At 40.8% G+C, this 17,754-nt stretch overlaps 1 protein-coding gene across 4 annotated transcripts in view; it reads right to left on the bottom strand.

The window, feature by feature from the left end:
* The window catches only part of AFF3 (ALF transcription elongation factor 3), a 466,113-nt gene that overhangs the window by 400,140 nt on the left and 48,219 nt on the right, over positions 1-17,754 (bottom strand). The gene's annotated exons all lie outside the window — the stretch shown is intronic.

Below are 17,754 nucleotides of genomic sequence, written 5' to 3'. Positions count from 1 at the left end.
GTAGTTTTGTAAAGTGGAAAATACATTAGTGTCATGTAAGTGTATTGGCCATAAATAAAATAAAGCTTGCCTGTCTCACTAGCTGCCCAGTTAAGCAAAATGGACTTTAAATCATTTACCCAAGTGACTTGACTTAACACGTATCAGGGAAGACTGTTAAAATGCCCAAAGCTGTTAATTTTAAGATATGAGTGTACTGAGAACACCCAAGATATGTAGACACTGTCAGTATTTTAAAATAATTTCTTAGTAGTGTCTAAAGGACACTAAAATCCACTGTCCATTTGTTGACCTGTGTGAGATGAACATCTGAGCCTAATTCTTAATGGACAGGTGTTCACCACTATCTCAGCTGACACCTCTGATTGCAGTCTCAACTCAGATGCCAAACGCTGAGCATGCAGACTTAAGAGTGCTCTGATCCAAAGGAAATTCTCCTCAAAGCAAAATTAAGATACAGCAAAGTAGAGAAAGCTGGCAAAGCTGCTGCTTAAGATGCACTTTCCTCTTTCGCTTAAAGAATTTTTTTATTCAATGCTGTCAATTTTTCACTTTGCATGTGCAATAAATGTACTTAAAATAATCCATCTTCTGCAAGAACTGAACTTGACCCACTTGTACTGATGGGATAATCATAGACTGGTCCCTTAGATTGTATGAAGACATTGGTGAAAGCCTTACTATTTCAATGGAACCTGCCTTGTGCAGGTGAGATTCCATTTAGCAACCATTATAGGAGAAAGTAAAGAACATATACCACACACAGTAGAGAGAGAGAGAAAGCAGATGTCATTTTAAAGTTACTATACCATACATCTGAGATAACCCAGTGTGGTAAATTGATAAGTGACTTCTAGCAGGAGGAAGGTATGGAGTGGAGCGAGGGGCAGAGCGGGGGTGTGAAGAGGCATGGTGGGAGCTTGGGGGAAGGGGTGGATTGGGGCCTGGGACTGTGTGGGGATTGAGCACCCCCAGGGAAAGAAGGAAGCTGGTACCTGTGGTACAGTATTTAATTACATGATCACATACTATATTTCCCAGCCTGCTCTGGAGACGAATCAAGGTTGTGTATTGAAGACAGATATTTCGCTGTAGGATCTCTACCTCATTTGTTGCAGAAGTTTAAAGGTGTGCACCTATTGATGGTACTGGTATGGGTGGGCCGAGGTCTTCCCAGAGCTGAACTGTTGACCCAGTTGACCCGAGTGGAGGAGGCTGCCAAACAGATGGCTTGGCAAGTTGCCTCCCATACTAGGTCTCCCAGGTCCTGGGCCATGAGGAGCACGTCACTGGTATATGTAGACGGGACCACCCACAAGTCCGGCTCTTGAAGTACCAGCTCCATCATTCTCTTACAGAGGAAGGGGTCAATGGTGAGGGCATACAGTTGTCTGGAGGGCAGGCAGCCCTGATGCACCCCTCGACCGAAAGTGGTAGGTTTGGTCAAAGCCCAGTTGAGCTTCACCAGACACTCTGCAGCAGCTTATAGCTCCCGAAGAAACCCCACAGAGCAGGGACCAAAACTGAATACCCACAGAGTGCCTTTGATCCACACTGTCAAATGCTTTCTCCTGGAAGAGGGACAAGAGACCATTCCTACATGTAAAATGGAGAAGGTACCAGACCAGACAGAAATTGTCAGAGATGGTCTCCCTGGGATGGCATAAGTCAGGTCCATAGGCGCCAACTTTTCCTGGCGCCAGTGGGTGCTCAACCCCCCCCTCGCCTCCATCCCAACCCCAACTCCACCCCTACCCCGCCTCCTCCTGCCCCTTCCCCAAAGTCCCCGTCCCAACTCCGCCCCCTCCCTGCCCCTATTGGATTCCTTCCCCAAATCCCCGCCCCAGCCCCACCTCTTCCCCAAGCGCACCATGTTCCCCCTCTGCCCCCCTTCCCCCCCCCAGCGCTTGCCACTGCCACGAAACAGTTGTTTTGTGGTGGCAAGCACTGGGAGCTAGGGCGAGAAGCGGGGAAGGCGCACTCGAGGAGGAGGCAGAGGTGAGCTGGGGTGGGGGGGGAGCTGCCGGTGGGTGCAGAGCATCCACCAATTTTTCCCCGTGGCTGTTCCAGCCCCGGAGCACCCACAGAGTCGGCGCCTATGAGTGGATCACGTCTGCCAGCACGGATTTCAGCCACAGAGAGATGACCTTCGGTATGACTTTATAGTGCATGTTGAGGAGTGACACTGGTGCCAATTCTTCAGGTCATAGAGGTCCCCCTTTTGGGCATGTGGACACAGCTTGCATGCACAACAAGGGAAGCACTCTGCTCTCTAAGGACTTGGCCCAGATGGTAGCAAGGTCCAGGCCAAGGATGTCCCAGAATGCACAGCAGAACTCCACGATCAGTCTGTATCATAATGCAGACACACCAGGAGACCAAATTAAGATTGCACAGGCAAACTTCATTCTGGCATCTCCTAATTTTTGAGAGCCTGACTTGACAACCTTGAATGTAGTTTGTTGCATGTAATATAAAGTGGATTCTCTGTGGTCCCTGATAAAGGTTGCTAAGTTAACTTGGAGTAGTAGGAATCTCCTTACATTTTCACCTTGAGGTACCTTTCTTCCCATTTAGAAACTCTGGCCTTGAAATGCTTTATATATGGCATCTAGTCTGTAGACAGATGTTCAGGCAGATATCTCCTTTTGAGGCTGTTATACCCTAACCAGTTTCTAGAAAGTAAATGACGACATGAGTCTTCACTCTGGCACCCACAGATTAAAAAAAATCACCCATATGACATTCACTGCTAAAGCTCAGGGTCTTTTTTTCCTCCCCTTATTTGATGCAAAAAAAAGTCAATAAAAATGTATCGTTTCTAGGTCTTTGAATGCCCATCTACACATCCTGAATTAGATATTGACTTAGCAATGGAATTCATAACTTGCAACAATATAGAATGACTATGCAAATGACAAAGCAACATCATGATGACTAATATGCCATTTATAAACAGTACCTTAGAAATAGCTGCAAGTTGAAAAATATGTTCCTTTGTTAATGGCAGATGGCAAAATCTCTAGTATTTATAAGACTGCTCTCTATTTTCAAGAACATTGCAAGAATCATATTTCCATGAACGTATGTCACCAAATGTATTTATTTATTTTGTTTCAAAGACAATAGGCCAACTGCTATAATTTTATTTATTGCAAACACTTTAGTTAATGAAAAATGAGTCTAAGAGTTTCCTTTTTTTAAAAAAAAAACAAAACTTTCATCATCATCATGTTCCCATTACGCCTCTGGTGTTTAGGGCAGCGACGAAGCTCCTCACTTTGTAATTTTTTTTTAAATGTACATATACCTATCTAGGCATTTATACTATGTTCATCTCCCTGATATCTGAGCCATATGGCACAGGTTCTTAAACATTTCAAGACTTTTCCCATATGCATCCCAAAAATATACTGATGCAGCTTTTTGAGTATAGGCCAAAATGCAGTTTTGGCAGTTAGGCAAAACTGGACTACCAAACAGCAGACAATGCTCAAAACTTTAAAATTGGTTTATTCTACATTATACACAGAAGTCAAACACTAAAAGGATAGGTTTAAATGGTTTTCATAGTCAGTAAGTGGTTATTTTTAAAATGTTGTATACATTCTGAATTCATGTGTAAAAGATATTAATTGGCACATGAGTTGCAGTCCAAATGTAAGCAGTACTGACATCTATATATGAATAAATGAAAGCTGAATTTATATAATGCTTATATTATCCTATGCAGTGTTATTGTAGCACTGTCAGTCCCAAGATATTAGGGAGACAAGGTGGGTGAGATATCTTTTACTGGACCAACTTTGAAAGCTTTTCTCTCTCTCTCTCACCAACAGAAGTTGGTCCACTAAAAAATACTACCTCACCCACTTTATCTCTATATTATCCTAGGTACTTCAATCTGTTTTATAAACACATTTAGAGTTATTTCAGCTCTGGCAAAGCACATACTAAAAGAGGAAAATTTACCTGTTAATTATGTAATACCATTTCATGCTCAATGGATTATTAGCACACCATCATTACTATTGCTATAGTGGCTTTACATGGCCACTTCTCTTCCCTTCTCCAGTTCCCCCACCCACCCCAATATATATACGTTTCCTGTGTAACAGTCTAAACCATGGAGTTCCCAGGTACTTTGCTGCTCAGACATCTAGAGAATGCCAAACTTCTCCCTCTAAGAAGGAAAACAGGATCAAAACTAAGAAGGATCATCTCCTGGAATTACATGGAAACTTTTCAGAATAAAGGCTAGCAACCATTTTTGGACAACCCAGTCTTTAAGGAAAATCAGGAATTGAGACTTGGATTAGAGTGGTTAGTTCACTGATTCCTCTAGCTAGTACTATGACTATGAAACATTAACTTGATAATTAAAAATAAAAAGATTTACATAAACATCCATGGACATTAGACAACGTACAGTGGACATTATAAGAGGCATAGATAGACTGAAACTTCTCTTCAGGATTGTACTATTGAAGCATGTGCCCTAACTGGAAAGAATTAAAGATAGATGCCTGGATTCCCAGGAATTTGAAAGAAAACGCTTTGCAACACCAAGCCTTCCTAAAAAAAAAAACTTCACAATACTGACAGGAGCTCTCATGAGCTGTCTTTTGCTTGTCTTGACACCAGAAGGAACAATTTTTCCTCAAGTTCTACAGATACGGACAACTCATGAGACGGCTTAAATGGGTAGCCATAACCTTATCTGAAAAACCTTGCCCACCAAAAACTGAATTTAATCTCTCACAAATCATCCAAATAGTAACAGGGTCTCAGGCAATGGAGAAGACATCCACCTGAAAAGCCTGAGGTTTTACGCATTGCAACTCCACTACCTCAGGAGTTTCTTGTTGTCTTCTGGGGTGAACCATTCCAGAACCAGCCCACCCAGGATGTTGAACAACTCACATTGAAAGGACTATTCTCTAATTCCAACTTGAGAGGCATCTGAGGACATCTATCAACACATTTCCTTTCCTCGTCAGATCACAAGTTCTTAGATCAGGGGTGGCCAACCTGCGCCTGAGGAGGAGCCAGAATTTACCAACGTACATTCCCGAAGAACCACAGTAACACGTCAGCAGCCCCGCATCAGCTCCCACTCCCCTCCGCCCCCAGTGTCTCCCACCCGCCAGCAGCACTGCCAATCAGCACCTAACCCTCCATCCCTGCGCCTCCCGCCCGCTGTGATCAGCTGTTTTGTGGTGTGCAGGAGGCTCGGGGGGTGTGAGGAAGAAGGAGGAAGGGTGCAGCAGACTCAGGAAAGGGGCAGGGGCCTCGGGGGGAGAAGTGGAGTGGGGCCGGGGGCAGAGCCAAGGGTTGAGCAGTGTGTACCCCGTAGCACATTGGAAAGTTGGAGCCTGTAGCTCCAGCCCTGGAGTTGGCGCCTATGCAAGGAACCGCATATTAACCTCTGAAGAGCCCCTTGTGGCTCTGGAGCCACAAGTTGGCAACCCCTGTCTTAGATGATCAAGTTGGTATTCACTCCAAAGGAACAGGACTCTTTCTACAAACTAAAGCAACCCCCTTTTCTGAGATACTTCATGCTAATACCAAATATTGTTTGTCATCACCAGCACTACTTCACCTCTTCGAGGCCATAAAAATTGCCAGAGAGTATCAATGGGAGCTCCAAAATAGACATCAGTCTTTTGCTACAGACCTCCATCCTTACACCATCTGATATTTTGGAGGAATATAAGATGCACATCGAAGTAGACAAATCTCTCTTGCATTCTGGTTCTGGCCTTTGTATCAGTCCATCCTTAAGGGACCTTCTCCTGCTGTAAAGGAACTTTGGGAAAGGAGACACAAAACATTTCCTATCTCAGCCTGACCTACCTGCAAGGTGAGAGAACACACTCAAGTGAATGTAGAATGACCTGACTATGGTTGACTGAGTTACCAGACCTTTCATAGAATCATAGAATATCAGGGTTGGAAGGGACCTCAGGAGGTCATCTAGTCCAACCCCCTGCTCAAAGCAGGGCCAATCCCCAACTAAATCATCCCAGCCAGGGCTTTCAATGTTTGTTTATTGATTCTAGAGATTTAGGTTAGTATTTCTTGGATTTCAAGACATTTTAATTTAAAAAAAAAACACATGTGCTAAAACAGTTCTTAGCGGATCTAATATTGTAACCTTATTTGTATTTTATCTGGAAAGTGTCTTTATTTATCAGGAACCATGAGTCTTGAACAGTAGTCTACAGGGCCCCTACAAGCTAGGCAATTCCAACCTGCCACCCAGTGACCTGCTGCCAGCTGCCAGAACAGCAGCTGAACTCTGACAGAGAACTCCAGTCCTGGAATCTGATTGGTGGAACATTAGGGGATCCCGATTGGTCCCCAGCTTCTATTTAACCCAAGCACAGGAACAGGAAGTTGTCCATGCAGATTAGGACTGCAGACCCCGCAACCTGCTCCTCCTCATCTCCTAGTAACCTCACCCTGCCTGACATCTTGAGTCTGGGTTTTGCCCTCTGGCCTGTCTTGGACTATGACCTCCTGGTATCTGACCCAGTTTGATTCCTGCTCTCACCACTAGGTCAGGCTACCCATGCCCAGTCATGACACTATTATTTGGCTACATTATCTGTTCAGGTTTCTTCTCCTAATAGTTCACAGTCGTACACTATATTATACATATAAAACTTTTACAACCTCAAATCCAAATAGAACAACAAAAGCGTAATCCATTTTTACACTAATATGGAACAGTTTCTTAAGGTGGCAAATACATAGCTAATTTTACATCTTAAACTGGAGCATATAAAGTCCATAGGGACTCCTATTGTACCTTTATTGATGATCATCTAGACACCCTTTTTGGGATTAGATCCTCCTTTCCACCAGTTGTTCAAGTGCACCCAGACTTCCTCTTTTCCTTCTCACGTCAGAATTTATAATCTCCACAGGGAAGCACCATAGACTGCAATGCCTACTTTCAAGATCATGGAAATTACAATGTCTGTGGTTTACATGTTAAGTTCCTAAATATTGCATGGTAGCATAAAGAACCTATAATGTTCACAGGAAAAAAAACCCTACAAAAACAAAACTTAAATAACTAAAGATTTATGAATTCCAAACAGTAAAGCTAGACCTACGTACAAGCGACGATAAATATGTAAAAAGTATTTAGCCCAAGCCACTTTTGAATTATGAGCAGTTAAAGTTAGAACTATTTTAAAAATGTGAAAAACAAATAATATTTCAAAGACTCATAACTTACAAATGGCTTATTCAACTAGCCTCAAAGTTTCTCCAAAAATTCTCAACAGACCTATGACTTACTATACAAAATTTCAGGCTGAAAAAAGTTTTTCTTAATATTTTATGGTCTAATTCTCCACTGCATTACACCAGTTTTTGCCAGAGTAACTTAATTGAGTAGCTCCTGGGTAAAACTGGTATAATGCAGCGGAGAATCAATCTAGCCCCGATATAGGATAGTGGTTGTAAACACTGAGATAAAATGGAAAATGTTTTACAACTTTAACAATGGTATCCTTACTGTAGTCCCATAGTATTTTAAACCACAGAAAAACTAGCCATCCAGAAACAATGTACAGGAAACAGCACAAGATATTTTTAGAAAACATTTTAATACTGACAATTTAATTATTACAGCACTGTGTACTTTGCTTGTTAAATTGCTATGTAGCATTACAGTGCTACCATTTCATGTTTGTTTTGCTTTCCATTTCATTGGTTATGTCCACATTCTTTGCTGGCCAATTTACTGGTATCAGTTCCATTTTCACCTACATAAAAATAATAATTTCAAAACCCTGTTGCTAATAGCTCTTAGAGATGACAGTCCTACATTTCTGAGAGTTACATGCTTTCCCTAATGAAATGTAAACCATTGGTTCAATTAGAACAAAGAGTCAGACTTTAACGAACCAGTGACATGATCAATAAAATGCTATACTGGGCTGCAAGTGGTTTTTTTAGACTTTTCTTCTGGTTTAAACAGCAGAAGTTAATTTGAAGATTTTTACAGTATATTTTCCATTTACAAATAGAAATGCCGTGGGGTAAAGCAATTACTCTGATTTACTGTTTTTTCTTTGATTGAATATAAAGATGTAACAGGGTCTCAAAAAACCAGTAACTTAGCAAGCTGTGCTCCTGTCCACAGACAGATAAAGCACCTACTTTGCTATTTCAAAGAGTTTACCTCCAGGCAGCAGCACAGAGAAAACATCAAATCAATGACATGTGTCTAAGACGAGACTGATGTTTACTCTCACAGCTTTTCATCTTACATCTAATAAATTACTTTTTCTTTACAAAAAATGTCTGATTAAATTTCATTTTTCACTTTGCAGTATCAGTTTTAAAACTTTAGCTCTGAGCAATTTTAAAGACAGGATTCACTGATGCTTCATCTTTTATAGCCTGTTTATGATTTGTATTAACCATGAAACACTACCATACAAACATGAATATGAAGAGTCTTGTAGTACCAGCCATCCATTCAGTGGCAGGTGCCAGCTTGAAGGTGCTTTAATTACCTTCCTGAAAATTCGAGGGCTAAAACTAGGAGCCATGTTTTCAGAGCTACCTAAATTGCATCCACAACTTACATCTGAGTGTACCATATAGGCTTCTGAGCATGCAAACTGCCAAGTATCATTTGTGTGCAATTACTATTTCGTGTGTGCAAGACATTTTGTGAGTTTTGTGCATGCAAAGGGTTTATGCTCAGTTGAATTGGTCAATTTTGAAAATCTGGATTTAGAAATAGGCTGAATTAGTCCAACAAACCTGAGAACATAAGAGCATTCAGAGGCTCTAGCCAAGTTGGACATTTACTTATGTAAAAGCACTATTTATGGCTCTGCCACTGGACAAGCCAGCAACTTTTTCTTAGCCAACAATGTCCCGCTAATGAATCCAGCCCTTAACTTTAGCATCATTTTTATTTCAGAAGGAATAACTTCATCATACTCTAAAACGTGCCATTCCAGATACATAACATTCACACACATACATTCTTCACTTGTGACAAACAAACCCACCATTTATGTATTATCATAACACTGATCATTTTTAACTTTATTCTAATATGATCCTTAAGGTGTTGGTGCTATGATGTTTAAAATCTCCAAAAAGACTTAAAATTGAAAGAGCCCCCAGTAGGGACTTGAGCCAAAACAGAAAAGAGCTTTACTATTACTACATATAAATACCTAAACTTGATGGGAATTTTGGACTATTGCCCTGATATGTTGTTTTGAAAGTTTATTCTTGTGGGCAGCAAATTCACCACCTTCATAAGCTTACACCAGCAGTGAATTTGCCCCTTTTGATTATCAGCAAGGAAAAAACAAACATCACATATGAAACAAAAACAAAAAAGTTTTACCAGGTGCCTTAAATGGAGACGCTGACACTGTAGCTAATGTGTAGGAAACAATCTTCCATTTGTCACCTACTCCCACCCTCGTTTTTTTTTCATTAAGCCAAACCCCAGGAAATCAAACCTGAGTAGCACAAAATACTCTCGGGAATGTATTTGATTTGAACCTTTGTGTTTTATTTTGTTTAAAATTATTTTTCCTTGTAGTTTAAAAAAAAAAAAAACATTAGAAATCAAAAGGGAAGCACTTTCCAAGTTAACACTTATTATTATTTGTACTCTTGTAGCATCTAAGACCCCCAGACATGTACCAAGACCCCCCAGTGTAGGCACTGTACAAATATGGAACAAAGAGACAGTCTCTGCCCCCAAAGAGCTTACAGTCTAAATATAAGACAAGAGAAAACAGATGGATACGGACAGACAGGGGAGTACAAGGAAACAATGAGAATATGGTGAGCGTGAAAGGCAGTTGTCTCAGCAATTCCAGAAGCCTAACCATTGTTAATGCTTTTGTAGGCCTTACAGCAAGGGAGTTATAAGAAGGATTTTTAGGGGGGATAAGGAGTTAGTTTTGCAGATGTGCACAGGGAGTGTCTCCCAGGTATAAGGGGCAGCATGGGAAAAGGCATGAAGATGCTTTGTTTGAAAATTTAAGAAGTGAGCATTAGAGGCTAACATCACTGGTTAACTGCACGTAGGCATCAACCTTTCAATATTGAATGAGAACTTGTAAATGCCACTGGCTGTTACACTAGCCATTACCTATCTCTGCTCCTGCCTATATCCAATCTAGTTTCTTATTACACTGGTCCCTGCCAAAGAGGACACTCACAATACTCCATTTGTCTAATTTTCCCACAACAATTTTAATTTTCTTAGGCATCTTTATGCATGGATTACCATTTCAATTCTAATCTGCCAAACTATGATGATTTCTGCCTTCATTTTTTTCCTTAAACCTTTAAAAAACAGCAACAAAACCCACAAAGGCAATAAGCAGAGTCAATTATAATTACTTCTTTATAAAAAAAATCCAACCTTGTAACAGAACTGTCTAGTAGGTGAACAAGCATAAACTGAATAATTGCATAATGTTGGTGCCTGCCCCAAACAGTTTACAGTCTAAGGCCATGATCCTGCAATAGGCTCTGTGCAGGCCGAGGGGTCCCTAGTTTCTAGAGATGGTTGAAACATTTTTTTACTGTTGTGAAAAATATTGAATTGTTGAAGTTGTTTCCATTTTGCAGGGTCTGAACAGGTGGGGGCTTTTCATTTTTTACTTTTTCAACATTTTTCATGGAAATAATAGAAATAATTTTAATTATTATTATTTGTATTATCATAGTGCCTAGGAGGACCCCAGTCATGGATCAGGACCCCATTGTAAGAGGCATTGTTCAAACAGAACAAAAAGTGAAAACTTACAGTGAGACCATTAGAGGTATACCATACCAGCAAAACACTCCAAGCATGAACAAAACTGTACCAGCAAAAATGTGCTTATTCCTCACGCCCTTCACCCTCACCCCAAATGAAATAAGCTATACCAGAAAGTGTGAAGTTGTGGTTGAAACTGCATCTACACTAGTGGCTCCTGCTGGCACTGCTGTGTCAGTCAGAGATCACATGTAGCACACCCCTGACCAATTTAGCTATGCTGGCAAAAGTTTAAAGCGTAGGCTTGGCCTAAGCATTTCTAATGCTTTGTCTAAAAAAATCCCTACAGTCTTTTTTCACACTGTCATGTTAAGTCTTCACTTAGATGGTTAGACACAGGAGCGGATTTATCATGAAACAAACCCTGTGGTGGCACAGGACCCCCCAACAACAGGGGGGCCCCTAAATCCAGGACAAATATCTGATAACCTGGCCCTGAGTCCTGGCTGGCAGTGCAGCAGGTCTCAGGCAGGCCGACTGCCTGCATGCCATGGCCGGTAGCCCCATGCTTCTCCCGGAAGCGGCCGGCTGCGGGCATGTCTCTGTGTGCCCCTGGCAGGGGGAGGCGACTCCATGCGCTGCCCCTGTGCCGGGCAGCACACGGAGACCCGCTGGGCCCCCTACCCCCACAGGGAGCGCAGAGGCATGCCCGCAGCAGGGCTAAGGCAGCTCCCTGCCCGCTCTGCCTCCCTCCGCACTGTGCCGCTCCCGGAGGGGTGGGTGTGCCTGTCACTTTGGGAGCCACACCGCCCGAGGTAAGTGCCGCTCCCTTCCTCCTACACCCCAACACCCTGCCCCAGCCCAGAGCCCACACCCAGCACCCAAACTTCCTCCCAGAGCCTGCCCCCCGCACCCCCTCCTGCACCCCAATCAAGGTACCTCACTTTATTTTCATTTACTTCCCATTACTTATAATATAGGAGGAGGATGAAGAGAAAAAGAATGAAAAACAGGAGAGAGATAAGAGAGAATGTTCTTTTTCTTGGCTGGGTCCCCAGGGAGAGCCCCGAAAATGAAGCTGCGTACAGGGCCCCCCTAACTGTAAACCCGCCACTAGTTAGACAACAGGATGATAATGATAAAACCATTGCTTCCTGTCTCCACTGCAACTTCTATGTTGCTTCCACCAGGGGAACTGCATCTTCAGTGAATTATGCACTCGATTTTCCCTAGTATAGGCAATGTCTAATATTTTTAATCCCTTTTCATCTTAAATCTTAATTTAGATGTGCAAGCTCCTCGGTTCATGCTCTATGAATTTTATGAATATGTAAAGTGACACGTATCACTTATGGTGCTATCAAAATAAATAATAGTAATTAAAATAGGGTAATGAGCTCTCAGAGTAGGTCTACACTGGAATAAAAGACAGCAGCATGGCCCTAGCCAGGCATGGGTGTTTAATTGCTGTGTAGATGTACCCTATGTCTAAAAGAAGGGTAGCTGGATTCTACACTTGGGGCTCAATTCTGCAAGGTGATAAGCACTCTGGCCCTGATCCAGTAATGCACTTAAGCATATGCTTAATTGTAAGTATATGCTTAAATACTTTGAGGTCTCAGGATCAGAGCACTCAGCACATTGCAGGACTAAGTCCTAGATGAAACTTCTAAGTGGTCTTTGAGTGTCAGGCCATATTGAGCACACTCCAGTAGTTCAGCCTCCAGCTGACAGACCAGTTGGGGGTAATTTTAATTTGTTTGTTAGCCCTAACAATGCCCCTACATAGTTAAGTCGACAAAATGTGAGTGAAAAATGTGCAACAGGTATTTAGCTTTAATGTGTACAAATTTGTAAAAACTCTTGGCTATCACAGTGACTTAATTCTGAAATAAAATTCATGAAGACATCAAAATACAGTACTACCTGCCTCCTGCATGAAACATGGGATGCATAATTGCAGCTATATGTAATATTTTACTTTCAAGGAAAGACAAAGTACAGTTTTCTATTACAAATGTCAGCTGCTAATAACCATCAATTCTATGACTCATGAAAATGTCTATACATGTTTTATTAACAAAGCAACATTTCCAATTTACTGTTACTATAATGGATAATGACTGAAGGTTCATCAAGGTTAATCAAGAAAATGATATACATTTTGTATTGTATTATGTTTTACTTGGCTTAAAAAGGATCATGTGTGACAGCCTGAGTGCGTTAAATCATGATTTACAATGTTATGGAAACGACACAATTGTTGGAATGTGAAACAAATAATGAATATATCACAGTGTAAGTCATCACATTTTATATATATATGCAAAAAACACTTCTTCCTTGGGCATTCAATGGACATTCATTGAGTTTGTTTTTGAATTTACAGAATAGATATACATTTTGCAGTATTTGCTTGTGGTTTATTTTTCATTTTTATTTCATAGATAATTATATTATTTTATAAAGAGAGGTTTTTATTACAGAGCAACCATCATGGCTCATAGCTGAGGTTCAGGTGAGTTTTGCATGTATATATCATAATACACATACGCACACACCCACAAAACAAACATGGATGAAAAGAAATGCAAATAAAAATAAATCAACGCCAAGGTATTGCAAACCTATGCCAGTTCCACATATACAAAAAACAAACTCAGTGAATGTCTAAGGAAGAAGTCCAATAAGGTTTTCTCTCATACGAACATGACACTGTGGCTTATTATACAAAGAAACACTCTCTCCCTGACCCCAGTGATGGTTCCTATGTTTGTACCAGAAGTCTGCAAGGATTATACATTTACATAAGGAGCAATAATGAGATACCATTTTAAACCTGGTATAAGTGAAATATGACTCAGACCAACCGCTTCCTGCATATAGGAAAGTAAAAATCGCACCTTGTACCTACGTATACAGATACTTTGGTAAAAACAATCATGGTTCCACTCAAAAAAGTCTGGCCTCAAGGAAACAAGAAAGCTGTGTTTTATTATGTATTTTGTTACTCTAAAAGTAAAAGTACTTTATATACAGTATACTGTGTTTCTTTAAGAAGTAAATGTTACCAGCTAAACAGATTGTGTTGCACCACACAACTCACCAGTTTCTATAAAATCAACTGCACACATTTTAACTGCAGCTAATTAAATGCAATGCTATTCCAAATTGTCACCTTCAAACACTGAAAATGCCAGCAGAAGCTGGAGTTTATGCTTGCCCAATTAACAAGTTAACCACATATCACTTATTCTTAGAATCTAAATGAGAAAAATACAAAACACACAAAAATATAAATTTCAGTTTCCTGTTCATTAAATCCTGCTTGGCCTCTGCAACTCCGTCATATTTTGACACGTAGCCCCAAGGGGCACAAAATCAAAATAAGAAACAGAAGTTAGGCAAAACTGGCATACTCAGCTCTAAACAACAATTTATGTCCATACAGGAATAAAAAATGCACGTCTTCTTTAAATGAGGAACATGTTGAAGCTTTTGCACAATGGGACAAATATAATTAATTTCTGCTTCTTACACAGAATTTTTCATCATGTTATTCACTATTCATTGAGCCTATCAGGTGAGCATTTCTATCAAAATTCATGCTGCCCATCTTTGAAATTGTGTGCAGGAGCACCCATGTATACCTACAAGCACTTAATTACTTAAGTGAGAGACAATGGGAAATTCAGTATTTTACTTTTCATTATATCCAATAAAGATTTCAAATTAACTCATTTTTATTTTTAATGATTTGTGTCTGTCTTATTACTTTGATTTTATTTAAAAAGGATGTCAGGATATGGCCTGCTTACAAACCCAACAATAAAGGACATTTTTCAGAAAGAAAAACAGAGCACTAAACCAACTAATGGTAACATAACTAAGGGGAAAACGGTCATTTAAAACCCTTTAAATATGGTATTACACAGAGGCATTACGTCTAGTGTAAGGAATGCTTCAATTTCGGACAGATTATAATTTCTTTAAATAACTCAGCATTTGACAAAATGACATTAAAATGAGAGGCGGCTATCCAGCAGCTGAACCATGTGACAGATGCAGAAGCCACTCCAAAGACACCAATATAACTGCATGGGGAGCCTGCCAAAGAGCCAGATGCTGCTTATAAAAGAATATCAGCTTGGCTTCAAAGTCGTGTGGTTCCAATCCAAAATGGGTAAGCAAGTGGTCTGATGAAGTATGATACATGGTACCCTATATCCCAAACAGCTGCTTTATTCTCAGGACTTCTTTCAATACATTTTAAAATACCTAGTATTTTTGAGGGGAGAAAATAGCTTCCAAGAAAATAAAAGAGCAATGGGGGAAGCTCTTCATACTTTATTTTTAAAGCATATTTTCACAAATACACACTTTATCAGAGTACGTTGCTCAGGATTTTGCTTAAGCATTATGTAAGGAGAGTGAAACTTTATTATTTCCTGATCAAAGAGCCAGTATGGTCTAGTGGACCAAACATGGGGCTGGGAGCAAGGTATTCCAGAGTTCTTGTTTTGACACTAACACATTGTGTTATCCTTGGGCAAATTACTTTCCCTTTCTGTGTCTTGTTTGTACAATGGAATAATACCAACCATCTTTGTACAGCATTGGGGAGTTGTGAAATTAATCTGTACATTGCTTTGAAGGTGTTAAGTTCTATATACATTCTAAGTATGGTAAAAGAGCAGGATAACAAATACCTAAAATGTTGCTGTTTGAATCTTATTTGTGTCAAAATTCCCATTTTATTCCTCTAGACAGTTTAGAGGACTCTAGATCTATTTCCACTACAAATCTTTATTATAGTGTTTCTCCTGGGCTTCATTTTGCCCCCACTTATTTGGGCCAATTGTGTATATCAAAAACTCTTCCCAGTCAGCCTACTGAAATCAGGTTCATTTCAAGACATAGGAGAAGACTTACTGAAATTCTTCCCCTGCTAGGTAGCTATAGATCTAAAATATTTTAAAGTATTTCCCTGGCATTCTATTATGGAGGAGAAAAGGAGCCTCCCTACTGTCCAAAAAAAAAAAAAAAGGAGGGGGGGGTGGGAGGCAATCAATGATGAAGGAAATCCCCCAGGACTGTCCAGTCCAGAGATGCCCACAAAACAATGGTAATCAGGACAGCAGCCGCCTCCTCCTCCTCCTCCTCTACAATTTACAAAGAAATGTCCTATGCCAGGAACCCATCCCATCTCCCTCCTGCAGCTATTCTCTCTACAGGTCAGCCTATAACAGATCTAGTATCCAGGCTCTTCTGGGTCTGGTGTGGCTCAGAAAGTTGCAAACGCATAGAATTATGATGACTCCCCAAGGGAACCTATAACTTCTGTAGGTTGTCCTGGCTGCTTATCATGCTACTTATTGACACGTGCTGAATGGTGGGTGAGGCGTTTTATGAATGAGAGTAAACATTTATAAGAACTATAATCATCTGGTTTGGGATATGATTACACCTACTTTACTTGTTTCAGATTCTGCAATCTCAACGTCTGAACTTAAAAGTGATGACTATCAAGACAGAGGACTATTTACCAAATAAATGCACACCAATTTTTTACAAGAACATAACATATGAAACCAGCTGGAAGGTGTGTTAACATTTAAAACACGGGATTGTGCTGGTGTAAGGAATTTGTGCCTCGTTTACATTTATTTCACTTTCAGTTAAAGCAACTGTAAATTCTTTTCATGCTTGGGAGACAGGGAGAGGGAGCCAGAAAAGGGCAGAAAGTCGATGACTGTGCACTCCACAGATATGTCTGAACTGCAGAGTTAGCCCAGGCAAGCCAAGCCCAAGTGGAGTCTCTCCACAGCAAAGCCCTACCTATGCCAGACCTGGGTGGCAGCACCCACAGTGATGTTGTACTAACCTGAGTGCTGGGCTAGATTTCTAGCCGGCTATCCCATGGATCTTAGTACTGCATTAAACTGAGCCACTCAGTGTATTATGGGAGAATTTGTCTGTCCCTCCTGCGCTCAAATGGGTCTTACTGATATCGCACCACAGCTTTATCAAAAGGCTGGTGTTAGCTTCTGGCCAACTGGCAGCATGGGAGAAGGATTTCTTGGATAGCATCTCCATTCAAAATGCTGGGGAAGTGCAACAGAAATGGAACAGGCAAACATGGGGTTGAAATGCAGTGCAGAAGAAAGGACGAGTTGGACAAGAAAGTACAGCCGAGGTGGAACGGTGGGATAGCATTAGAGAACTTACAGCACCTGGACTTGCATTCTCATTGCAAAGTAGGTGGGCTGTGTGAGCCCAGGCTGACATGAAACCAAGCTCAAGCCTGTACCCTCAGCCATACCTAATAGCTGTGGGCTTAAAGGACCCTGAAGTCTGGGTTGGAGGTTTTTCTATGTGGCTGGAAGGAGAGTTAGGTGCAATGCTCTAATTGTAGCCCAGGTAAACTCTGCAGTGAAGACACACCACATGAGTGCTGCCTGGTAGCAGAATCTTGATGTAGCACCGAAAAACCAGAGAAGTCTGTCCTCTAACCCCTCTCCTCCATTCTGGATGGGTTTGCAACGGAAATAACCTGACAAGGGTAAGAATAAACCTATAGGCTGGAAGGGGATAAAAGAGTTGTTCCAAAATCAACGCAGTTCAGGGTGCCAGCACATTGTTAGTGAATTGGCTCTTGGTTTGGGTCCAAGTGCAACAAGGCAGAATCCACCTGCTGGGATACCCCAATGCAAAAGTGAACAGAAGTAATTAGCCAAAGAGCATTTTGTTAATGATACATACTTTTAAATAGTAAATTGCAACTACAAAGATCTTTCCTGAAAACATCCCAAGATAACCATGCTAACATGGCTTCTAAGCAAGAAAGAAAATGGCAGAGTTACTAATTTTCAGAGTGGATGAGGCGAAAAAATCCTGTAAAGCTATTTCAGTCAGTTTTTAGTATATCTGGAGAAAAAATTATTTTAACAAAGAAATTCTGTCCGTTTGGGATTGTTTCTAGGTAAATT

This window comes from Natator depressus, chromosome 1 (genome assembly GCF_965152275.1).
Source record: "Natator depressus isolate rNatDep1 chromosome 1, rNatDep2.hap1, whole genome shotgun sequence".
Classification (NCBI taxonomy): Eukaryota; Metazoa; Chordata; order Testudines; family Cheloniidae; genus Natator; species Natator depressus.
This window is presented reverse-complemented; position numbering and strand designations above follow the sequence as displayed.